A 27,836-nucleotide genomic window follows, 5' to 3' on the forward strand; every position below is an offset into this window, starting at 1 on the left:
ATTAAAATTTTTACCATTAACCTACCATCACAGCCATTTCTTGGCCGCCACCTTGGATTTCACATCTTTTTTCACCATGGCCTTTTTGGGGGCCGCACCTTTTTATACAGCTTGGCTGTTTTTGATAAGATATTCTGTATTGTGAAAAATTTTGGGCAGATGGCCATCTGATCCTCAACACCATGAACCCATATTTTTGTACACAACAAATTTTGTTATAATCTTGACACATTGTTTGGTGTCGTAAATATAAATACTTGCATATTCATATCCCAGGCTACATTATAGCAGTCTTGCTACACATAGAAGTCCTACTACAGATTGACTAATAGCTATAGTCCAAAGCTACTATATAGCTAGGTCACGCCTATTGAGGATTATTCAGTACTACATCATGATTTGGACTTACTTTATGAATGGTCAATTCGTTGGCAACTTAAGTTCAATATCTTGAAGTGCAAGCATATGCACCTTGGACCAGTGCATCACTATGGGCCATATTATTTGGACGGAACAGTTATTGGCAGTGACAATATTGATTCTTACAAAGACTTGGGCATTATCTTGGACCACCAATTTAAGTTCCAACTGCATACCACAGAGGTTGCTGTAAAAGCAAATCGATTACTAGGATTACTTAAAAAATCTTTTGATTATTTAGATTCTGATATGTTGACTAAATTATTTACAGCTTTCGTACGCCCAACACTTGAATATAGGGGTTTCGTTACTTTCACATCGTTTGATGCCCTACGTAAAATTACGTAACAACACTGCGCTATAGGCGCTTTTATAAAATAATAATTATTAAGCACACTGACACGCTTTATCAAACCTCGATTCTGGGGAGAGGTGACAGCAGCCAGTGGCCTGTGATGACGTGCTAGTAAGGGGTCTGCCAGGATAACAGAAGTGAGTTATGTATGCATGAGTAAGTATCACATCACCACCAAGATTATGGGGTGCCATTTGTCTCAAAACCCCAAAAATGGAGATCTAAACTAAATATCGTCGATATTTAGGCCAGGCCAAGTTGATTGACAGTTTATCGTCCGGGATATTTGAAAAAGTCATGCGGGCGGGAGGTCATTTTTCATATTTCATAATGTTTTTAACATGGAAAAACATTTAAAAAGTAGCTTCACACAGTTGCTAGCCACTTTAACAATGATTGCAGAGCTTATTTGATTACGTCACTGTTAATACTTAGCTATTCATTTATGCAATCTATCTTTAGAAATTCATTTATTGAAGGTACTAACGAGTCCAGGCTGGGAATAATTGTCACGTTTGTTGCATACACCATGTTTTAATATACAAAAACGAGTTCAGAAGAGTAAGCAATGATTATCACGTGAGAAATAATGAATTATGAAATTATTGCTCTATTCCTAAAAACCCATGCGGGCGGTGACGATAAACTGTGAATTAATTTGGCCTGGCCTTACTAAACATCGACGACATTTAGCTAAACATCGACGACATTTGCTAAATATCGACGACTTTTGCTAAACATCGATGATATTTACTAAACATCGACGACACTTACTAAACATCGACGATATTTACTAAACATTGATGACATTTGCTAAACATCGACGATATTTAACAATTCACCTACTTTTGCGTTTTAATTTTCTGCGAATCCTTCAGTATAATAATATTATAGGCGCTTATACTTGTAAATACTAATTGCTGATTAGCTGCTTGTGACTGTAGATGAACCATCTGTGGTGCTATGCGTGACTCATTATAGGCTTGTTTTCATTCGGATGAGTCCATGACCTTTAATGGAAATAATTGCTGCGCGTTTATTAAGATCAATGTTGCTGTCATTAGCGACGAGAGGAACTGATCTCATCTGTAACTAAGGATGTGAGGTATGAAGTTACCTTTTCAGTTGTAAATGTGACAATTTGTAAACTGCACGTGTTTCACTTTTCATCCCTGGGTGCCAATACTCTCAGTGACAGCATTATTGAATATAATGCTGTCCGCTGTCACCAGGGCCGCCTACAGGGGGGGGGCAACTGGGGAATTTTGCCCCTGGCCCCAGCATGAAAGGGGCCCCAGGAGGCCCCATGAAGGGCCCCCTGAATACCTGTTTAAAAGATCGATATACTCTAATAGAGCAGTCAGATCTAAATACTCTAATAGAGTAGTCACAGTATTCTTCAGAGGAGCAGTGTAGCAAGCTTATAGATAAGGAGATATGGTTGGTGATGGGTAGTTATTGTCATTGCCAGCAGGTTGTGACCTTTTATAATTTTTTTTTTTTTTGGTCTTCACCTTACAACTTGGGTCAAGGGCCCCACTTTTACTCTTTGCCCTGGGCCCCTTAATTTCTCTGGGCAGCCCTGGCTGTCACTGAGAGTATAATTCGGCTGAGTATAATTATTTAGTTGCATGAATCAAGTAGTGTTTTATTTAGTTGTTTATCAAGACACACGATAGTGTGTCGTGCGGCCCAAGAAGCCGGCGCGCCACACCGTGAGTATATTAACAGGAAGAAAGAAAACGCAATTTTCACACCTATGTAGCTCTGTGATCCCTTATCCGATTGGAACCAAATTTGCTGGAGACATGCCGCCCAGTTAGGGTAGACTACATACCAAATTTGAAGAAAATCGCTCCAGCCATTTCCGAGATACGAGCGAACAAAATTTCGTTTTAATTTCTTCGTTTTTTTCTTCTTCATCTTCTTCATTTCGCACACTTCGCAAAATTCGCCATAAAACACGAATGCGTGCTCGGATTTGGCTGAAATTTGGCACACTTAAAGGGCTCATTAAGGCGGATCTCCGTACCAACTTTGGTAGGAATCCGATGAACATTCACGGAGTTATGACCGATTATTTGCGTAAAACAAGGTCGAAGGTCTGTCACGCCTACAGGGTAAACGCCTTGAAGGAATCAGTTGAAAATCGATATGTAGATGGAGCAACCATCGTAGGAGTGCCTTTTTGTGGTTTGAAACGAATCGGGATAAAGACCACGGAGATATGACACGAAACCCAACCTGTGTCAAAATTACGCGGTCGATTTTTATGAATAAGAAAACTATTAGTTTTCGTGTCTACCAGGCAAACCGCTTAGAGCAACGAGCTGAAAATCAGTATGTAGCTGGAATAATCATCATAGAAAGTCCTTGCAGTAGTACAGAAGAATCAGATTACAAATCACTGAGTTATGATTCGAAAGTCAACTAGGTGCAGCAAATGCGAGATCGAGATACTCTAATAGAACAGTCACCCTAATAAAGCATTCAGCTGCATTTATAATTTACTCAGTTATATTACATTGTAAGTTATTCTGTAGGGAATTCAGCTACAAACAAGTCACCCTGTAGTCAGATCAGCTAGAAGAAGGTACCTAATAGAGAGTTCAGCTACAAATAAGCCATAATGTAGAGAGTTCAGCTCAAATAAATCACCCTGTAGAGAATTCAGCTACAAACAAATTGCCCTGTAGAGAGATCAGCTAGAAGAAGTTACCTTGTAGAGAGTTCAGTTACAAAGAAACAATCATGCAAAGAGTTTAGCTACAAACAAATCACCCAGTAAAAAGTTCCGCTATGAACAGATCACACTGTAGAGAGTTCAGTTAGAAACAAGTCATCCTGTAGAGAGATCAGTAGAAGAAATCACCTTGTAGAGAGTTCAGTTACAAAGAAACAATCATGCAAAGAGTTTAGCTACAAACAAATCACCCAGTAAAAAGTTCCGCTATGAACAGATCACACTGTAGAGAGTTCAGTTAGAAACAAGTCATCCTGTAGAGAGATCAGCTAGAAGAAATCACCTTGTAGAGAGTTCAGTTACAAAGAAACAATCATGCAAAGAGTTTAGCTGCAAACAAATCACCCAGTAGAAAGTTCCGCTATTAACAGATCACACTGTAGAGAGTTCAGTTAGAAACAAGTCATCCTGTAGATAGATCAGCTAGAAGAAGTCACTTTGTAGAGAGTTCAGCTACAAAGAAACCACCATGTAAAAGAGTTCAGCTGCAAACAAATCACCTGTAGAGAATTCAACTACAAACAAATCACCCTGTAGAAAGATCAGCTTGAAGAAGTTACCTTGTAGAGAGTTCAGTTACAAACAAATCACCCTGGAGAGAGTTCAGCTACAAACAAGTCACTTTGTAGAGAGATCAGCTAGAAACAAGTCATCCTGTAGAGAGTTCAGCTAGAAGAAGTTACATTGTAGAGAGTTCAGCTACAAAGAAACTACCATATAGAGAGTTCAGCTACAAACAAGTCACTTTGTAGAGAGATCAGCTAGAAACAAGTCATCCTGTAGAAAGATCAGCTAGAAGAAGTTACCTTGTAGAGAGTTCAGCTACAAATAAATCACCTTGTAGAGAGTTAAGCTACAAACAAGTCACCCTGTAGAGAGATCAGCTAGAAACAAGCCACCCGTAGAGAGTTTAGCTAGAAGAAGTTACATTGTAGAGAGTTCAGCAGTTTAGCTGCAAACAAATCGCCCTGTAGAGAATTCAGCTACAAACAAATCACCCTGTAGAAAGATCAGCTAGAAGAAGTTACCTTGTAGAGAGTTCAGCTACAAACAAATCACCCTGGAGAGAGTTCAGCTACAAACAAGTCATCCAGTAGAGGGATCAGCTAGAAGGATCACCTTGCAGAGAGGTCAGCTACAAAGAAATCACCCTGCTTCATCTTTTCTTCTTCCTGTAGTAAAGAAAAAAATGACAGGTTAAAAAGCCCTAAAGCCGGCCATAGGCCGGCTTTGGGGTATACAAATACAAAAAGAAGTGAAATCTAATCCAAAACAGCCAAGCTGTAAAAAAAGAGTGCGGCCCTGAGAAAGGCTATGGTGAAAAAAGATGTGAAATCCAAGGTGGCGGCCAAGAAATGGCTGTGATGGTAGGTTAATGGTAAAAATTTTAATAACAACAATTCAGTGAATTTGGTGCCGCTTGGTCTTGGCACAAAATTCACTTGAATTGTCGTTGTTAAAATTTTTACCATTAACCTACCATCACAGCCATTTCTTGGCCGCCACCTTGGATTTCACATCTTTTTTCACCATAGCCTTTCTCAGGGCCGCACTCTTTTTTTACAGCTTGGCTGTTTTGGATTAGATTAATACTTTACAGGACTGTAATGCACCTATCAATGTAATTCCCGACTACCACTGATACGGGCTAAGGGTAGGGGATGGTGGGGGAATTGATCGCTACATTTCTCCGACATAGTGGGGATCTATCTTCACTAAAGAAATTCACTCAGACAGCAAAGCTGTGTGCTTTCAGGTTAATTAGGAAGGAGTGTCTCGGGTGCTAGCTACTATGTTCGTACTAGAATCCACTCGAACTAACTCATCACTAGACCAACGCCACACAACCGTACAAATCCCCTCCTAGCCCCAGTATTCCCGGGGGTTACAAGTCGAGACTTGGTCGTGGTTTGCATTGCCAGTATGTCCCCAGTAGGTGGGGAATTGTAATTTTCAGTGATGCAAATCCCCACCTTTCCCCACCTCAGCCCGTATTAGTGGTAGTCGGGGATTACATTGATAGGTGCATAACAGATCAGTACACAAAATTAAACTAGTAAAATAGCTTGTTGTAATATTCATATGAATCTCAGCAGGCCACAATTTGAGTGCTCTTGCCAGGCCAGTACTTTTTATTTAGTCAAATTTCCCAACCAAACAATATAATATGGACTTGCCTGCAAAGATGAAATTCTGAGATCATTTCAACTTGTCAACTAGCTACACACAAGGGTAGTTCTAGAAATTTGCTGCCTGGTCTCCCAACTCAAAGGTAGAGCAACTTGTTAAGCTTGATTGTCAGTTGTGCATTATTGGTTGCATGCTTTTAATTCACCCTCAAGGAATTTTAATATTGGTAACTTAGATCAAGATACTCTAGTAGAGCAGTCAATATTAAATTACTCTGATAGAATCACCAACATTACAGAGAGGCAACAAGGATAATTGAAGAATTTTATTTGCTAGAATCATCCATGTAATTTATTTTATAGCAGGTACAGTGGAACCTCTCTTATCCAGGTAGTCTGGTATACTGTCCTTATCTCAGAAATATCCGTAACTGGTAAAGTTAACTGTTCTGCAATGTTACTATTGCTACTATACATTTTAGTGGGCAGAAGGGGAAGTCACTACAGAGCATTCGTGGTCACTACCCTGGGTTGTAAATTTTTTTATCACCTAGCAACCAAGTGGTAGTTAGAATCAACAAGCCACCTAACATGTAAACATCTTATTGTCAATAGACTACAGGCCACATGCTTGTGACTAATTTGGACTGTCTGGGCCTGGATAAAAGAGGTCCAGATAAGGGAGATGTCAAAGTTATTTCACAGGTCCCTTAGTCCTGTAGAGCAATGTGTGAGTCAGAGGCTGTACAGTTGAATTACAAAGTGCAAAATGATTCCAGTTTGTGTCAATGAACGCCTATCTACTGTATCAGTGTGAAAAGTTTAAAGTGAATGAGAATTTTTAATTAATACTTGGAAAGTACTGCTTCTACCTTTTGCTACCCTGTCAGTACTCAGCAGCAGGCTGCTACAATTTTCAAAGTCAATGGCAATAAATCATCACAGTTTTTTCCCAGTTTTAAGAGTAAACAATTTTCAAACATGAGACATATTGTGTGTAAATCAACAGCTGTAATTTCAAACAGCTATAGTGAATTTTTTTACATCTGTACAGCAAACTGAAAAACACACATGTGCATTGTGTGATGTCACTAAAGTCTAGCCTCACTATATTATGTTTTTTTGTTTTCTTTCCTTTTTAGTTGTCTCCTGGTATACACTCACAAACTTGATGTGGACATTCTGAAAATCACAAAAGAAACCCAAAACAGTACATTTCTGAGCTCTGATTGTGGATCATCCATAGCGAGTTGATGAGCAACTGCATACTAGGTAGACCTACATACGAAGCAAATACAGTGGAGTAGAATCTTACACTGACACTGCACCATTTTGTAATATGCTTAATTCTTTGTTCCACTACTTGAGAAACTTTGGCAATGGTGAAATTGATTGTCACCAAAGATCTGCTGTAGTGATTTCAATGGTTGCATACTTCATACTATTTTAATTAATAAAAGATTAAACATGTTAATGTTTAATATCAGTACAAAATACATAAGTACTGTACACATGTGTAACTCAGTGGTTTCCAAGCACAGATAAGATGTGCTTTATTACAAAAGGCCATCTAAGAATAGATGTAGGGTTGCTCGAACACTTTCTTTTTACTGTGTAGTAACTACAATAGGAAGGTACTGCTATAGAAGCTACAGGTGCACTTGTATTTTATAAACGCTAATATCTTTTAAAAATTAATGTGCCTGTGCCAATTATGTTGGCATGATTGTATATTAACAGGCTAGCAAAAGCATCAAGTATTATGCCAGCATATAATACAAGATTTTAAAGCAATGTGAATGTAAGAAATACGTGCAGCAAAACATGAACACACTATGCATAATGCTGCATTTGATATCAAATTTACAGTACTCTTATTTTTACAGTTTTTAGCTGATTTGATATACTTTAATAGAGCAGTCACAAAATATATTCTAATAAAACTGTCAGCTCTCAAGCACATTATTTAATTGCATGTGATGGGGCATTTAGAATGTAACAATATCCTCTCAACCAGTCAGTTTGGCTTCCACCAAAAACGTTCTGCTGATCTTCAACTACTATTAACTGTCCATGACTTAGCATCCAGTTTAAATGACAAAGCACAAACTGATTGCATACTGCTGGATTTCAGCAAGGCATTCTACAAGGTTTCCCATAAACTCTTACTGTTAAAGTTAAGGTACTATGGAATTACCAGAGAGACAATTAACTGTATTTGGTCTTTTTCAACCAACCATAAATAGTAAGTTTTTTGTGATGGTTCTATTTCAGAAGCTGTCAACGTTACCAGTGGAGTACCTCAGTGCTCTGTATTGGGCCCCTTACTGTTCTTGTTTTTATAAATGACTTTCCCAGCTGTATTAAATCTACTTGTCGCCTAATTTGCAGATGACTGTCTGTTGTATCGTATTAAGACATGTACAGATAGGTATCTTTGGAATAAGAAGGCCAATAGCTAGCTAGCATTCACAGTACATTAGTCACCTTGCATACCGTACGCAAGGAAATTTTGACAATAGAAAAATTTAACAAAATTGATGAATCAATTAAATTCATCAAACTTAAGTTCGTCAAATGTCTTTAAAAGTACAGGTTTTGTCTACAATTTTTTGATTTCGTCAACATTTTATTCATCAAATCTGCTGAAATGTGAATTCATCAAATTTTTCTTGTGTCAAAATTTCCTTGCATATGGTACAGCAGTGTAGGTAAAGTATACGAAGTGATGCATACACATTTTTAAAATGCTGTATTGATGTCCATATGAAGATAGGCTTGTGTATATATAAGACTGATTTTGTCACAAATATTTATTATAGTATGATAATAGTACATCACTGCACTAACAGGAAACAAATCTAGGTTGGCATATAAAAGTGTAAAAACAAAATACAAGAATGGGGTATGGTATCAATGAGACAGCAACTCATTTGCAGCCATATACATATAGTGCATTTTTGAGCTAGGTTTTGAAAATATGTTAGGTGGTTATTCACCTGGGACAGTCAAGCCCATGAAACAACTAATTTAAATTGCCACGTAATAACACTACATGTAGCTAAATGGGTAGTATCAAGACCAGTATAAACCAAGATTTGAACTGTACTAGATCCCTTCTTCTCCCTACCCAATTGGTCTGGCCACACAAGGCAACCCAACATACATCACGCATGCACAAATTAAAGTATGTAGCTGTCATTGTGCACAAATCCTGTATGCTATAGAGTCTCTAGACCCTCGTTCACGTGAGAGTCTGCCTCTGCCAGACTGAGTTCTGTCATTGGAACATTAAAAAGCGAAAAATGTGCAGTGTATATACATGCTGTCACATTTACAGCTTTAGAGGCCAACCCCATACCTCGTATCCTCACAGATGAGTTCCTTCCTCTCAGTCCTACTCGTCGCCAACACAGCAACATTGACCTTAATAGATGCGCAGCATTAAAGGAGGTACGAATGCCTAATGAGTCGCGTAGTACCACAGATGATTCATCTACAGTCGCAAGCAGCTAATCAGAAATTATTAGTATTGTACACGCCTATAATATTATTATAGTAAAGGATCCGCAGAAAATTAAAACGTGAAAGCAGCTGAGTTGCTGAATATCGTCGATGTTTAGCAAATGTCATCAATGTTTAGTAAATGTCGTCGATATTTAGTAAATGTCATCGATGTTTAGCAAATGTAGTCGATGTTTAGCAAATGTCGTCGATATTTAGCAAATGTCGTCGATGTTTAGTAAATGCCGTCGATATTTAGCTAAATCTCGTCGATGTTTAGTAAATATCGACGATATTTGGTTTAGATCTCAATTTTTGGGTTTTTGAGACAAATGGCACCCCATACAAGATCACCACTGTTTGCCTGGTTGTAATGTTATACGAAGTGTATATTTAGCCGGTACCGGTTTGCAAACACTAACGGCTATTGTGCCGGCACTAGTAGGTTGCCCCGAGCATTCAACTTTAGGGCACGCGTCTAGTAGGTTGCCCTGAGCATTCAACTTTAGGGGATGCGAAAAGTAGTTCCTTAGCGTTAGGGGTAGGCTAGGGTTCAGCTTTGGTTTCTTCTTCACTCTTGTTCACTTCAGTCGGATGTTTATAACGTAGAAACTAAATAATATGACTAGCTGCAGCACCGGTGGTATAATCGTTACAAACATTGCTTATGAGTACGGATGCCCGGGCTCGAACCCTCGCTTAGACAACTTTTTTTTTTCGCTTTCTTAGGTTTTTTGTACAAGTTTTTTTTTTAATGCACGTAACATTCTAAGTATTATACCCTCCACTGCCGGCAAAATAGCCGGCAAAACAGTGTAACCGGTACCGGCCAGAGGCGTAGCTAAGGGGGGGCAAGGGGGGGCATTTGCCCCCCCATCACTAAATGATTTTTTTTAAACCTTCGTCACAAGTTTACCAGTATTAAACTGACACGCAAATGACTGTAAATTATGTACACTACTACGCGGTATCACCAGGGGTTGCTAGTGAATGCACACACACAACATTCAACTCGCTCGTGAATCCATCGAACGAAAATATTAGAGACATGCTTCTATATTTAGCCTAGATTATTCGCGTGATAGAACATTTTTGAATCTAAAAAGAGTGACCCGCTTCTCCGCGGCAGGAGTCACAAGTGACAAAGGAGACCAGATGACGCTACGAACCTACTGCCTACGAGGTGATAAAGTGTTAGCTAAATAAATGTACCAAGTTTATTTTATCGAGTCGATCACACTGGACCTTTGTACGTACGGAAGTGCAGTCTGTTTTTACTTTGTCAGTCGGTCAGTCAGGTGGATCAGTCAAGCTTACAAGTTCTGCTAGCAAGACAGGTGTGATTTCGTGCAATACATGGCATTTCAATTCGCCGAGTGAAGTGAGTGAATACGTCATCCTGTCAGCAGTGTGCTAGGACTGCAGCACAGGCTGTGGCTACGTAAAGTAACCTGTATTTGCACTAAAGTATTAGCTCTACCGGACTGTGGATGAATTTGTTGGAGTACAGTTGTGGCACGTGCGATGATGCTCGACGAATATAGCTACCTCGATTTGAAGCAGTCAGTACTGAAATAGTTACGTAGCTAGTTCTTTAAGCTGTAATAATACAACATCGTATGTTGGCTAGCCCACCATTGGGTCATTAGCCTTTTTTGCAATCATGAATGATTTTGAGTGTTTCGTGGGGGTATGCCTGCCCCTCCATCACCTTCTGGCTAGCTACGCCCCTGGTACCGGCTCTATATAACCTGCCAATGTTTTATGCTACAATGCTATGAACAGAATTCTTAACATAGACATGGTGATAATTCCTTTAGTCCAGATATATTTCAACTTGCCTTGGTCAATTATAGTAGAGGGGCAGAGGCTACCATGCAGTTGCAGTGGTATTGATGGTTTTGCAGTGTTGGTAGTTGAACTAGACCTACAGGATCCCCCCCTCCCCTTAGAATTGCCTGTGAGCATAACTACGTAGCTAACAATATTATATAGTAAACAATATTAGCTGTAAATTTACAACAGGAAAATTTTTACAAAAGTAAAATTTGACAACTTGTCCAATAAGCACCTCAAAAGTCACTGTTTAGACCTGTTATTTTTTGCTTTTCGTCAAATTTTATTTCGTCAAAGCTGATTAATAATATTGTGAATTCTTCCAATTTTTCTTTCGTCAGTACTTCCTGTTGTATCTGTAAAATTTTGTTATATATCTGCATACCTAATCATCTGTGCAGCGCTGTCTGCCTTTCATTTGTGACAGTTAGCTATAGTGTGTGGGTCATGCCATTCTACAAGTGTATGTTATATATTACTCCACCGTTACTGAAGCTCAAAGCAGCCACTGAAATCAATTTATTGTCATGAACAGTGCTGTATAGGTTGAGTAACTGTATTGCTTGATTAAACACCTTAAATTAATTTTTAATATTTCATTGAATTAGTTAATACAGAAATATTGGCATTAAATTACATTTGCAATCTTTGCTGATAGTACAGTCTCGTGCAAGGTTTTGTATCCTGCCCCATGTTGTGCGTGCAGATAACCTTTGTTATTTTATACAATTAGGCACAAGCAGCTGTTACTTCATAACATAAACACAATGGACTGCTTATGTTGGGACTGGTGGGATACAGGGAATTGGGGATTCACCCATTCACCATAGGGACCTGCAATATATTAGTACAGACTGTCCCAATATTAAGTAAACTCAAGAGGGTTATCATTTCTGCCATTTGTTATCCAGCGTGTGCAAGTTCAACTCTTGCTCGTGATTAGATATAATTGAATCACTCCAGTCTAACAGTTAAATTTCAAGTACATTTACTGCAAAATGGTGTTACACTGCACACAATCAGTAGAGTCTGAGTTAAAAGACAAATCAAGTGAATCGCCTCAGTTGGTAGGCATCAAATCATCCTCCATAATCAGTAGCAAACAAATTAAGGTACAGCAACATGTGTGTGCCTTCAAAATACCAACTATACTGTTACAGTATGTACTAAATTGAAATTGTTTACAAGAACTTTGTTCTGTACACTGTCATTGTAAGGCATACCCACAGAACGTGGACCATGTCAGCGTGTCCAAGTGTGAAGTAATTTATTTAGCTGGTCTGCACTATATTGAACAGCGACAATTCAGCACGTGCACTATTCTCTTTCCCTACATCAGGACCCTTTCCTCCTTCACTAAGGCTTGAAACATGCTATTACTATGTAAAGCTGCTCCTGTACAACTGTAACTACTGTATTTATTAGACTGAAATGTTGTTTAAAAATCCATTGCTTTCGTATCATGTACAGCATAGCGTGTTTTGCACTGCTAGGGACATTAAGTACGTATAGGCTTCAGATGAAGTGATCCAATTCATGTATGGTAACCCAGGGGTTTAAATCAAGGTAAAGTGCAGTTGTGATTCTGTGTACAGTGAATATGTATGGGGTTTGTTGGAGAGTCAACTATGGAAAGGTTGTGAATAATACTTAATGGTGAAATCGTACTAAGAACCAGTAATGTCCCCTCTGTTGGAGAAGCGACAAGTTCCTGGTGATAACAATCTGACTGAGTGTACAAATGATAATTATGAAGTTGTAGATAATGACACTCTTGAACTGTCTAAACTTACATGAACATTATTGTTAGTGTCTCTATTGATTATGCATCCCCCCCCACTGGATGCATCAATAATTACAGACTGTCCAGTATAATAAATAAATAAATAAAGACATAATGGTTTGGTTCCAAATTCAGAAAAGAAGACCAAATGGTGTGTTTCCTAGTACATATAAAACAGTGAAATTGTCAGACCACATAGGACATTTGAAATAAAAGCTTCAGGGTGTTTTAGCAGGTTAAGCATTACTACGAATAAGCCACATTCCATTCATAAATTATTAGGGCTACCATCTGAATGTAATAGAGGTAACATACTGTACATGTTCTGTTACAGAAAGAAGTTACGGTAATATTGGATCTACTATAAAGATGTGATAACAAAGGGTTAGTTATTTGTACATAAAAAGATGTGATATTTAAACAACAATAATATGATCAGTTACAGCATGTACATAAAACTTGGAACAAAAAGTTATTGAACGATGTACCACAGTCTAGCATCACACTATTGCAAATGCTACAGCTCTTCAGCAAAAAAAGTCACCCTTGATGATAGAGTTCTATGTACAATATGAGGAGATACTGGCCAATTTCACCTGCTGTGCGAGTAGTCATGACTGACCCACAATTAGATGATGACATCATTGCTACCTGCATTAACAAAAACAAACAAAATAATTACTATTGTATTTCATTTTACAGAGTATGTCTAAAAAAACTTTGCAAAATGACATTTGTATTAGGAGAACGGCAGAATTCTACATGGAAAGTCACTACTGTCATCAAAATGAAGAAGTGAACACATACATAGCTACAGAAAGAAGCTCAGTCATTACTGATGTGCGTAACATGCATATGTGGGTAAAGCCCAGTGGGTTTTTCCCTGAATCATCTTGGTGCTGGATGGTTCAAAATTTTTACGTTTTGATTTCTTGTTGCTAGCCCTCACTCTCCATTGTTGTATTTAGTCTTTCATTATAATTGTGACTGGGCCTGCGAAAATAGGGCATGTGGGCACAAACTACACCCCGTAATTCTACAGGTCATGTCTCAATACTGAAACAGAATATTTGAATTCTGTAACTTGCATCAAAAAGCCAATTAAATAGTTACTATGAGCTGAAAATTGCATTGCTATAGCATAATGGCACAAAAAGGTATGAGTGATTGAAGTTTGAAAAAGTAGGCAAAAATCATGTGCCCACATGCCCTATTGTCGCAGGCCCGGTCACATATTCTATTCACTTATGAATGTAAGTTTTCAGGTAGTCGTGCTCCTGGACTTACGTATGGTTATTGTCTTGTATCTATGGTTACTAAGTATGTTGTTGGTTGTTTGGTAACAATGATAGATAGCCTGCTACAGTTGCTAGTGGTGCAAAACCCAGATGTTGTAGATTACAATGGGCAAACAGGGTATGGGTTATTTGGAGTATGGTGGAGGGGGTTAGACTGTGACTTCAGAATCACCTGTTTAATTGTAGTGCTAGGCTTATAAAACAAAACACTAGGGTATCACGTATCACTTACTAAGTCAATCTCAATCTGTGATTGTGGTCAAACTCACAGTCAACAGTCAAGACTACAAAATATCACTACAGTGGGAGATGGGAAGAAGTGTTAAAACACACAGTTACCTATAAATAAATATTAAAACTTACGAGATAGAAAAACTTAAAATGTTTCAAAGCTCTGTAACAATTTCACTGTGATTTCAATGATGTATCTTTCACAGTTGTAGATCAGAGGGGTAAGACAAGATCACGTGCACTACAAAGCACTAACAAAAATATTATATTAAACCATAGTCATACTACCTGTTGAAAGTAATAGATCATACAACAACGATTGTATTGTAATCATTGATGCCTACTGTTACTGTTGACATGAAAGTCATGAGACAAAGTGGCAGTAAAGAGGGATTTCTAGGGGTCTGGACATACTCCCCAAGAATTTTGAAACATAAGTGTGCCATGATTGAACCTGGAAATGATTTTAGAGAATGAGTGAGATCTGGAAATAATTAGCAAGCTGAAGGGACCAAATAACTATGTATATAATTATGTGCATGAAAGCAATGATTTGATGATTTTCAGTTTATAGTGAACTGTAAGAAAGAAATTAAAACTAGTAAGGGATTTTTTAATCAGAGTAGTAGACCATGAAATAAAAAATTTTTGAAAATGGCTATCTCAAGATGTATCTTTAGACTTTTAGTCAAATCCCTGTGGTAAATTGTAAAAGAGTTAAGAGGTACAGTACGTAAGTATACTTTCCTGTAGTAAACCTGGCTATTTTGTCTAAATTTTAGAACTAGCCCGGCCAATCACCATTTGCAACTAGCTTTTTGGCCACAACTAGCCCCCCTTTTTAGACCTTGCCATAACAGCAGCATCTTTCCAATCATGAATCACACTATTACAAGCAACAAACTAAATAGAGCAAAATATGTATCAAGCCTCTTCCTCTACTTTTTGTACAGGGTCTATTCAGTTCACATGAAATACTTTAAGTACTTGTGCAACGTTATTACGCATCCACGTGGTCTTGTCCTACTCCCCTGGTTATATAGATAGGATGTATTAAGAAATTTTAAAGCACAGGACTGGTGTGTTTGGTAAATGGATATAATAAACCTAAATAGCTTCAACACTTAAAGTAACAATGAAGGTGTATGGATTTATATCTAGCTGGCTCACATGGCCCAGACAGCAGCTTTCTTGGTTTACTATAGCTAGTTATACTAACGTTTAAAAATGCTAAATGGCCATATTGGATGTGGCCAGGGATGAAAACCTAACAATTATAAGCTTAAAACAGCAGACAAAATTTCAGGAAGATGCATTCAAGTCAGGTCAAAGCTGTAAGCCAAAGGCTAAGGTAAATTTTGTCTTTGACGCAGATCATCCAATAGTGAGTGCTTGTGTGACACCCCAGTGAAACAAACGTACACTATACTAGGTCCCTATTAAAAGATGGTCACCAGTAGGTTGAAATATCCCTGAAGTAAATTATCACCATGCTTGTGCTAAGAATTCTGTTCATAGCATTTTTAAAACAGTACGCTCAAGGATAATGGAAGGTAACAGAGGTGATGTGATACATAATGCATACATACCTCTGTTATCCTGGCAGACCAATTAGTCGCACATCATCTTCAGTCATCACAAGACTGGCTGCTGTCACCTATTGAGTTTGACGTGTTTCAGTGCTTTATCAATGTGCCTATAATGTAGTGTTGTTACATAATGGTATGTAGAGTGCATCAAACAATGTGAAAGTAACAAAAACTGTTTCAGAAATTGTAAGATTATGTGAGTTTCAGACCCTTGGGAAAGAGGCTACAGTATTATCCATTAGCTACAGTTATGCTATTCCTCTAGTAAAGAATACTTCAACTACGAACACTGCAGCAAAACCATCAACACCACTGCAACTGCATGGGACAATCTGAGCCTCTGGCCTTACTATAATTGACCAAGGCAAGTTGAAATATATCTGGAGTGAAGGAAATTGTTACCATGTCTGTGTTAAGAGTTCTGTTCTTAGCATTAATAGCGGTATTGCAGCATAAAACATTACAACCAGGCATATTAAAGTGATCTTGGTGGTGATGTGATATATACTGCTGCATACATTACTTACCTCTGTTATTCTGGCAGACCCCTTAGACACAGAACACTAGCTGGCTGCTGTTACCTCTCCCCATTAGATTCTATGTATCTGGTTTCAGTTTGATAAAGCGTGTCCTCACGCGTCTCAGTGCTTAATAATTATTTTATTAAAGCGCCTCTAACGCATTGTTACGTAATTTTACGTGGGGCATCAAACGATGTGAAAGTAACGAAACCCTTGAATGTAGTAACGCAGTATGGGGGCCTTTCTTTGTACTTGATCAAAGGAAAGTGGAGAAAGTCCAACGTAGGGCTACACGTTTATTGCCATCATTGAGAGATAAATCGTACGAAGAGAGACTAGCAGCACTGCAGCTACCATCCCTGGCTCACAGGCGTCATAGAGGTGATATGATACAGGGGCGGATCCAGGGGGGGGGGGGCTTTGGGGGCTGAAGCCCCCCCCTTCACATTTAGGCTTTACTTGATCAATATGCTGAGTATTATAATGAAATTTTGTCTTAGCATAATTATATGATCACTAATAATACAAATACTCATAAAACCACCTTATAAACATCTTTCCAAGGTATTATCAGTGGATTTATGCTAAAGTTTATGCAACAAGGACCCGGATCAGCATTGGAGGTGTACAAGATCGAGATACTCTAATAGAGCAGTCAGCTAACTACTCTAATAGAACATTCACTGGAAACATGTAGTTGGTTCTGTTTTTCCAAATCTGCCTGCACCTATACATACAATGAAGTACATTGGTTTGTTTAAAGGGCTTTATTCATCCACTTGTGTAGTTAATATATATGGCAATACTTAATTCAGGTACACAATTTCCATTGAAAATGCTCTCAGATTCAATCTTGTATTGTTCGAATTTCAAAATTTTCCACGTTCAACATTATTATTCTAACATGCACCTATTCAGTGTTGTGCAATTGTGAGAGGGGTGCATCATGTACTTGGTTGTCTGTACCTATCCATTAGCAAAATGCTTTAGAGAGCCATACCTATAATCTAAAGGCAGTATATGATATATCTACAGGCAGAAAATATTATGAATTTTATGTGGAAATGTCTCCTAATTGCAGTATTTTAGCATCTATTTTTCAAAAATTTCCTGGGGAGGCATGCCCCCAGACCCCCTAGTTCCAGCACGCTTCACATGCTGGGAAGTGTGCTTTGCACACCTCTACCCAAGAGATTAGTACCTTGAGTTAGCCCCCCCCCCCCCCTTTTATAAATCCTAGATCCGCCCCTGTGATACTACTTTACAAGATTATCAATAACTATTTCAATTCAGATTTTCCACTCTATATACCTACTCCGATACCACCATTACAAGGGGGACATCAGTTTAAGCTTTTCAAATGTCACTCAAGATTAAACTGTCGATCAAAATATTTTTTAATAGGTTAATTAATGATTGGAACGCTTTGCCTGCAGTTGTAGTTAAGGCCACACCAAGTCAAACCTTAGTTTCTGGTCACCCGCCCGCATGGTAAACCTGGAACCCTAGTTTATGAGGACTATTATTAATATTACAGGTGCTTAAGTGCATGTGACCCAGCAAGACACTTATTTTTTACTGCAAAAGATCGAGATACTCTAATAGAACAGTCAGGGATTCCAATAGAGCAGTCACACTACTCTTAACTCTAATATTAGGTATATATGCCACACTAATAAAATGTTTCTAACTATAGCTAGTTTTGTCCTTGATTATATAGCTGTTCAGATTATAACTGTTACCAATGCTTCTGTAATCAAAGTAATTTCAGTAGCATTAACTACTAGCCCATGCAGATGGGCCATATAGCTTAACTTTATAATTCAAATGTAGTCCTCTAATGATTAGTCTAGTAACTTCAAATTCCTTATCACTGAACACTGCAGGGGTATGGAAAGCCGGCAACATTTGGTGAACTTAAACTTAAACTTTTCCATAACTAAAATTAGATTGGCAAGTAGAAACCCTTATAGTTTAAACATTCCCAGATGATCACTAAAAAACACTTTTCTGGAGCACTCAATGACTCAAAACTTTGACAGTTACTTTTCTCAAGGTTACTGAATAGAAGGCTGGAAACACATAGCTAATGGGCTAAGACTTCACTTTTGAATGAAGAATTTCTGATGTGAAAATAGAAGTTAAATTTCATTTTGGATCATGATCATTTGAACAACTTAGCTATAAGTCATAGTAATATTTTCCTGACATAGCTAATGAGACATTTATTCCACTTTGAAAGCATAAGTAGCTACATGAGCAAAACATTTCCTATAGTATATTCTAAATAAATAAATAAATATACTTAAATGCTATACATCAGTGTATAGCTAGCCATGATCCATCAACAACTTTCCTAGTGCATTTTTTGCCAACTACTTATGTTGTTGGTTAAGTTTGACTAAAAACAAAATCAACATGAATTTGCTAAATTGAGCAAATAATAATACCATACAGTATATTGTCACAGTAGAGTCTATAGTCCTGAAGTCCTGATCATCCGCCCGCCCGCATCCATTTGTAGGCTTGGGAGTGACCAGAAACTAAGGTATGACTTGGAGTGGCCTAACGGTCATACATACATTGGCGTATAATGACAAATATTGTCTTTATGCCTAAAGACAAGATTTTACGCCAATCATTTCTTTAATCCTAAAGACAAGATTTTACGCCACTGTCATTGGCATAAAATGCATTGTGAAAGTAACTTTACAGGGAAGTGCACTATAAAGGGAAGATTTTACGCCAAGCAATTAAAAACAACCAATTCATGTGACTATCCTTACTAAGGCCCCTATTTGGTGATTATTAGTTTCTCATCCACCGCCCGCATCCTTCTTAAGCTACCGCATGGTAAGCCATTATTTACTCTGCGCATGCTCAGAAGAACACGTGATACCAAACTGTTATAATTTTTGTTGATGAACGCTACAATTCGCTATATATCACCAGGAGAACTGTTGTTTTCCATAGCAAATTGCTGCAGTGCCAGTTGCAATCGTGCTCTATCGACTTCATCAAAGCAGGCTTTCAGTTGACTGTCGAAAAACAGTTGGCGATCACGAAAAGTAGAATCAACTGGTAAAGGAAAGTTTGTAGTAAGAAAGAAAGACAATTTGGACAAGGTCTGTACATCAGCGTGTTAATATTATAAAATAATGGCATAATGGTAGGCATTCCAGTATCCGAGATTTTTTAATTAAAAAATTCTCCGTATATTCCCCAATAGAACCCTGGCACAAAATGACAACTCGTGTTTAACTTGGGATTGCTCCGTCGTCCGAGCTCCAATGAAGATGAAAATCGCTGTGGGGTTTGTCTACACGCTGATCATCATGAAAATCTTAGTTTTGTCGTGCGCGTTACATATAAGTAAGTTTTGTGTTGTTTTGTAATCTTTTCAAGCCTTGTAATGTATGTAGATTACTTTAAAACTTTTCAAAACGTACTGTCGGGTGGAAGGTAGTCACTGGTGCTTACTTTAAAGTGCGTAGTTACTTCACTCGGGTTAGCGATTTTCAGCTCCAGAGCAATTTTCTGATGGCTGTGTCATCAGCTCAAAAGTATAAACCACTTCAAAGTTGGCATAACAATGCCATAATTGAAACCACAACTCCACCTTAGGTATTGTTGCATCATTGTGGCACCTCCACTATAGTTGTTTACCTTTATAAGTTGCTAATTTGATGTTTTTACCGACTTGAGATAGCCACTTGCCTATGGGTATACACCATTGTATTGAGAAGTGTGTAGTAGGTGAAACATATTTGCTCACCACAAAGCATACAAAGATCGCTGAGATCCAAGAAGACCTGAAGTTACTCTCATTACATGTACAAACTTGCAGCTAGAAGCAACTGCAGTTTCAAGATAGTCCAGATTGCTAGATGACTTCCTGATTCAATTGTGCCATTTTTCCCTGTAAAATGTATGGGGAGCCCCGGAGAAAAAATGTACCTTTTTCAGTTTTTAAGCACTGTGCATGCCAAAATAGCTAATTCTAACCCAACAAACTATATATTTCTGAGATCAGCAATCAATACTCTATCTATTGAGCATATAAAAAGCCTGTTTTTCCAAAATTTTAAAATCGGTCTGGAATGCCTAATAATGGTAATACCCTCCCGCCCGCATCATAATAATTAGAAAGGCTGGATGAGAAACTAATAATCACCGAATAGGGGCCTAATCACGTGATGCCTACATAACTGTACCTGTAAGTGTCCGTATTCTACCGTTTCATCATGTTTTCACAGCTCACCACTAATGTGCTGCCGATGGGGCGGGCGCCGCCATACATCAATGAATACTGATAGCCTTTCTTTAACTGCTTCCTCCAGATAACACTTTCGTTCTATTGCAATAAAAAGAGTTTAGTAGCTGAGGCGATCTTTAAATAGAACAAATAATTGTGCGCATGCGTCATTTTTGGCGCAATGCTTCACGTTGTTACCTCGTGTGCGAAGCTGGAGTCGCGATATACAAGGTGCTTTTTAGTGATTACACAGTTGTCTAAGCTAATTTGTATTATAAACTTTGTAGACCTGGATAAAGAATGCATTAGCTGTAGCACAGAAAGTGAATTGGTGTACTGCAGTGACTGCTGTGAGACCAGATGCAACCAGTGTAATGTTCTTTGGCATAAACACCCAAAGCGACTTTCACATAGTTTCAATTTCCAGGTAAGTATGAATTAGCTCCTTACTGATGCAGTGTGTCGTTTGATATTGAACTCCAATAGAAGGCTAGTCATTGCAACGATGAAACATTAGACGCCTTTGCAGATTCTGGTGTTTTAATGGTAAGCTATTATTATTACTGTTGTCATTATATCAATATGTAATGAATACATTAATATTATTAAAAGAGCATTAGTCACACAGATAATGTTTAATAAGTAGCACTTGTTCTTCGCTAGGCCTACCGCTGTAGCAATACCACATTTTAGGACCAACTTGATGTGTGATATTTATAGCTGATACTATTGAGCTGTAACTGAAATTTTAACAGCTTGTAAACAATTACACAGCCACCTTTAGTTTGCAGAATATTGGTGACCTAGACTTCATGATATTGGTACCAATACAGGTGTAGTATTGGTATAGCCCTATTCTTTGACAAAATATATTGCTAGTAAAAGGCTATCACTGTTTACCTACTTGTTACAGGATTGATTTGAATTATTAGACAATGGCATGCAGAGAATGCTTTGATAATTGCAAAGTATGCAGGACTTCTATTTAGTTTCTTACTGGATAAACACCTAGCCACAAACATGACAAACATATTGCATTCTTTCAGCTATAAACACAGGCCATTGTCTAAATTACTAAGACATGCATTGTTAGGATTCTTCAGTGGATAAACACCCCTCAGGAATGATGTAATAATCACCTCAGCTCTGCCTTGGTGATTATTACATCATTCCTTCAGGGTTGTTTATCCATTGAAGAATCCTAAAACATATACCAGGTACCAGTACAAATTCATTTCATTGTCAGTTAGTTATAATCTCATGTAGAAAACTATAGGTTGTTTGTAGATTGTGGTATGTTAAGTATCTACATGGATAAGTCCCATTGTGGTAATGATATACTGCTAGTATGGACTGTAGTTTTGTACTGTTACCATCCCTATAGTATGGACCATAGAGCAGCATTCAAAGCAACAATAATATGATGCTTAGTGATGCACTGATAAGAGATTTTGTCAATTAGCTGATTAAAATTCACATAATATTATAGTGGCCAATACTGATGACCAATCCGATGTTTATGCTTACCACAATTCTATTTATATTAGGTAAAATTGTGATTTTAAAACACATTGTTAGGAAAACAGTATTATCCGGATCTGTAAAATTAATTGGCTAAGTAAATGGCTACAATTATAATGCAGAAATGTGGCCAATATACCAATGTCGAGTATTCACCAATTAATCAGTGCATCACTGAAGATGCTTTATTCTTTTGCCTGATGTAAAACTCTGCACATGTACCAGCATGTGATAGGACAGATACGAGACTACATAGCTTGAACCTGTGTGGTAAATTGTCATAGGGATATGTACATTACATGGCTTAGCTATATAGCTACATAGAGTTCTACTGTTCAGTTTACTTTAGTACAGTGAAATCTTGTTAATAGGGCCAGCTTTGGGATCCACAACAAGTGGCCCTATTAGTGAGCCTTATTGATGAAAACCTCATTTATCTGGCCATAAACAAAGTGGCCTTATTATCTAGGTTTTCAACAAATCAACAACTGGCTATAGTTGCTGTAACAGCTATATACATATACTACAGGTTTCATCATAATGCTTAGATAGGATTATTCATTACTTGGGGCATAATGGCTGCTAAAAGCATGAAGTACATTTCTAAACTATTGCCATAGCTTTTGGCAGATACTCAGGAGCAACAACTTTGCAGTGATACATTGACTGTCTGTTCAGCTGGCCCCTTTATTAAGGGAAAATTGTGTTAGTTTTACCAGTTTGATCCTGCAGTATGTGGCCACTGGCCTTATTAATGAGGGGGCCCTATTAACGAAAATTAAATCAATGGAATAGTATGGAAGATACATCTGGACTTTCTGGACCTGGCCACTATAACAAGGCAGGCATGGGGCCAAGTACATTTAAAAGTACTTAAGTAAAGTACAAGTACTTTTGAATTTTCCAAGTACAAGTACTCCAGCAGCAATCAAGAGAGTACTTAATAAGTAAAGTACAAGTACATGCTGGAAGTACTTAAGTAAAGTACAAGTGCATTTGCTATAACAAAATATATACTGTAACAAAATATATACTGTATTCAGTGTATTGTAGTATGTAAGTGTACCTAGGGGCATGGTACTTTCAGGTTTTTGTCAGCCATTCTCTCTCTTAAACAAATAGCAGCATTGCTTTTGTTTGCCGGAATGCTATGACATCATTAATCATGGCTACACAATACATAGTAAGGTTGAGGAAGGCACTAAAATAATTGCAAGACGTTGCTTCACACAATTTTGTTGTTCTCATTGTACACCCATTGTGTACAAACTATGTATAATGTGTGCAGTACTTACAAGTACGTAAAAGTACTTTAAGTACTCAAGTACATACAAGTACTTGAGTATAAGTACAAGTACATTGGAGAAATTAAGAAAGTATTTAAGTTAAGTACAAGTACTTTCAAATCTGTACTTAAGTATACTTAAGTATAAGTACTCATCTCATGTACTTGGACCCATGTCTGTAACAAAGTGACCTTATTAACGAGGTGGCCACTAAGTGAGGTTTCACTGTACCTATAGCCACTACATGCTTAGTACATATATATACAGGGTAGTAAATGTGATTACATGACATTATCAGGCTTACAGTGTATGTGCATGAATAGTGCTCATGTATGAAGTTTAATGCATGGTTTCCACTGCATTATGAATTTTTAGCTACTTCTGAGAAAATCTGGCCAATGCTACTTAGGTACCACAGTATAGGACATGTAAACTGTAATGAATCTAAAGACATGGGTTTCCACAGAAGGGACATACACAATAGGACAAGTCTAAAAACACACAGCGTCTAGTGCTACATATTCAGGTGTCTGTGAGATAATGTACAAATGATGTTAACTTAACACTTCCAGTTTGTAAAGTTTGTGGTATATATGTGACTGGGCCTGCAATAATAGGGCATGTTGGCACACAATTTTTGCCTACTTTTTCAAACCTCCATCACTCATAACTTTTTATAACATTATGCTATTGTCATGAACATTTCCACTCTTAGTAAGCATTTAATTGGCTTTATGATGCAAGTTACAGAATGCAAATATTCTGTTCCAGTACTGAGATATGACCTGTTGTGTAATGGGGTGTAGTTTGTGCCCACATGCCCTGTTTTCGCAGGCCCGGTCACATATGTTAAATAGTAACAAAAATGCACGCATGGTCCCTTCTATTAAGGTTTATTTACTGTTACTACTCCTCATATGGACTGTAGAGTAACATAACCTGTCCCACATACATGCATACATTTGCAGAGATTCACAACACAGGATAAAATGAGTTTCTTTAACTAACCAAAGTATACTACTTAGTACTATACATAGTTCACACCTGTGTTTGTAAGCTGCTGTTTTATTTACTTCGGTACCTAAGCGCTGCATGTCTTACCTATGCAAAATCTAACATTTGAAGGCTCCACACCCCTTTCAAAGATGAAAACCACACAACCAATCTTGGGTGATATGTTAATAGCCACCCTACAGTACCAGTAAACTCCACTGTTCCCAATTGCCCATGTTTTGAAGGAAATTCCAACCACTCAAACCTAATGTCACACTTGATTGTATCACGAGAGTGTGAGTGTTAAAAACTTGCTAATTAAAGGGCATGGAACCCATTTTGCTCACCACTGTTCACCCATGATGAACACAGGGTCATGTCCTTTAATTATTTAGTTTTTAGACATTTGGCAACATTATAATTAAACGTGGTCCAATACCACTTTTACTGATACTTCTGATACAAGTATTTGTACTGCCAATACCAATACTAAGCATTTAAGCCTAGACAAGTTTATTATAGAAATTTTACTGTTGTGATACATAGCTAGCTATAAAATATCACAGTAATTGTGCAGTTTTATTGATCTCAGTTCAATCAAGTTTCAAAATATTCATTGTATAATCAGCTAAACATGACGTACATCATTGTGTGATTTGAGGTAGTTTTCTTGTAAGCTTATTGATTAGGTAATTGATTGTGTGGGTGGTCGATAAATTCTACAATGTTTGTTACAGCCTTGCAACCATACCATTTCATGAGCAAGCAAGCCAATTATCAAGCAGTAATAAGCTTACTTCAGTGAGGAACAACTACACTGTCATTTGATTACAAAGGATTTACGTGCTTTAGTGTGTGGAGCAATTGTAGCAATACCTTGGAAAAGATAATAAAGGCTTTGTTTACACTACTTTGTTAGTCCAACTAAGTAATTTTGCTACTGAAAACTTAGCTAGAGATGGTGTAATAAAGTGGTGAGTGTCTACTGGTGGTATCTGTACCTTGTATTACCAATACCGATCCGATACCAACCAATACCACTGGTATTGATCCACCTTTAATTATAATTATATTTGGTAGCCCCTCCAGCACACCATCTGGCTTCCATCTTGATAAAAGATACATCCAACATATATATATACCTATGACCTATGTAGTATAAAATAGGTCTGTGAAGCTTGATTAAATACACCACAATGTAACAGTTTTAAACCAGGCGCGCACCCACAGCCGGCCGAAATTGTTTTCATAAAAAACGTGTGTGTACCTACCTATCTACCTATCTATGTTTCTCCGTATGCACCCACGTGAGCAAAATCATTAAATAATGGTAAAAGCAGCTTTTACGTAAGAAGTAAAAGCGAAATGAAGTCTGTATTAAACTTCTGCACAAGTGAACTTTGCTCTGAGGTGGTTTCTTTTCGGCGGACTGAAATACGGGTGTGGCAACTTTTGTAAACTACCTTCCCTTTGAGGTTTTCAGGTGTTTAGCAACTGAAAAACAACGGTGCAGGCTTCGTACACTACCAGGAACAGCCTATCATTTCGAGTTGAAAGGGGGCGTATCCCTTATGTACGTGAACGAAAATGAAGAGTAGCTTTGAGGCTTTGTCAAGAGAATTTGGGGGAAAAAACATGATGGTCAAACTATAAAACAGTTTAGAAGATACTTCTGTCCGTAATATGTTGGTAAATGCGGTTTGTTTGACAAGTGCTTCCTTAGCAGTGCATAGCAACGTAATTAAACGAATTATGGAATTTTCATGAATTATAAAATACGATAATTAGCTAATATTATTGCACAACCCAAAACTACCCTATTGTAAAATAGTAATACATAGTTGGTTAATTCATAGTAGCATATACTAACTGCATGGCGCCTGGTTTTTAGAAGTAGTACAACATCAACTTGTTTATTCTAACTGCTTGCAAGATTATCATTTCTTAGGGTTAGGGTGCTATTCTCAAGCATCTGTAATATGGTAGCCTCTAAGGTGAGTAAAATGGCAATATAATGCACATAAAAATTAATAATTCTCTGTTTAATAGTCTGGATAATTTATGTATTAACATAAAAGTAAACTATGGTGAATTTCTTATTATGCAGTGCATTTGAGCTTTCTTGCCTAAATATATCATTCAAAACCAGCCTCAATTTTTTGTTCCTGACAACTTGGCAGTATTGGTTAACTAATCATAGATAAGCACACAAATTTGGTGTCAATAAAATTATGCTAATTGTTTTACTTTCCAAATTATCTGATGTTGTCATGCAGTATTGTAACTTGGGGATGTTCACCATTGCTTTGGCTCAAAGTGTACCTTTTTATCAACCATGCACAGAAGATACTATTATCCATGATGCATGCATTCAGAGCTTTGATCATGTGTGTGGATTGATTGCAAAGATGATCCTTTCACTATGCAAAACAGAGCTGAAACTAAAGCAGAATGGCCACTTCGTGCATTAGTAGTTGACATTTCAGCCACTAATTTTGTTGTACGAGTATTAGTTGAAGCACTAGTATTTTGGGCATATAAGAAAGATTGAGGAGACATTGCTGTGTTTCACTATCCTAGTACTCATGTATTCCCTACTTCAGTCATGCATTGCTAGAAATTAAATATCCACTAGTACAACTGCATTTGTAATGACCTGCCATATTCCATTACATATTATTTACACGATCCCTACTATTTCCAAAGTTCTTTACACTTATAAAATAACATGGCAAGCTTATATACTCAATAGCAAAGTATACTTTAGTGATTCAAACATTACACAATGTATATAATGACTTTAGGACAAATCATCCAGCAGTGGTTCAGGCAGTACAGAATTTGATGATTTTGATATGATGCTATCTACATAATATTATGATCTTGATGAAGCAGCCAAAAGGTGTGTGCTTGCAGAATGTTTTCGTTTAACTCACTTTAAAGAATTTCAATGTAATGTTATTGATGCTGTCCTGAAAAGAAGAGATTCACTGGTTATTCAACCCACAGGAAGTGGCAAGAGCCTATGCTACCAATTTCCTGCAGTTTTCACAAAACGGCTAACACTGGTAATTACACCCACAATAAGTCTAATGCAATATCAGACAAATGAATTAGAAAAGTTGGGAATCTCTGTGGTATACTTGGGGTCAGCTTAAACAGACCCTAGTGCTGAAAGCAAGGCACTTAGTGCTGAGTCAAATACATCACTGGTCTTTGTAAGTCCAGAGTGGCTGTTTAATGACAAAGGCAACTATTTAAAAATTCAGGCACTAACTGGTACCAATAAAATCGGATTAATTGCTATAGATGAAGCACATCTTGTCTATGACTGGCAAGATTTCAGGCAAACCTATAGAAGATGCGAAGAAT

The 27,836-nt window shown here is 37.6% G+C and overlaps 1 protein-coding gene and 2 long non-coding RNA genes across 7 annotated transcripts in view; 1 reads left to right on the forward strand and 2 right to left on the reverse strand.

Moving 5' to 3' along the window:
- The window catches only part of LOC136264338 (mucin-17-like), a 330,828-nt gene that overhangs the window by 72,033 nt on the left and 230,959 nt on the right, over positions 1–27,836 (reverse strand). The gene's annotated exons all lie outside the window — the stretch shown is intronic.
- Positions 724–13,740, forward strand: LOC136264495 (uncharacterized). The gene is made up of 3 exons (XR_010705155.1): positions 724–912; positions 13,105–13,154; positions 13,210–13,740. It is a non-coding gene; the product is annotated as an uncharacterized lncRNA (long non-coding RNA).
- LOC136264490 (uncharacterized) lies at positions 13,049–16,534 on the reverse strand. The gene is made up of 3 exons (XR_010705154.1): positions 16,416–16,534; positions 15,889–15,995; positions 13,049–13,421 (listed from the first exon to the last, which is right to left on the reverse strand). It is a non-coding gene; the product is annotated as an uncharacterized lncRNA (long non-coding RNA).

Source organism: Dysidea avara, chromosome 1 (assembly GCF_963678975.1).
Source record: "Dysidea avara chromosome 1, odDysAvar1.4, whole genome shotgun sequence".
In the NCBI taxonomy this organism is placed as follows: Eukaryota; Metazoa; Porifera; class Demospongiae; order Dictyoceratida; family Dysideidae; genus Dysidea; species Dysidea avara.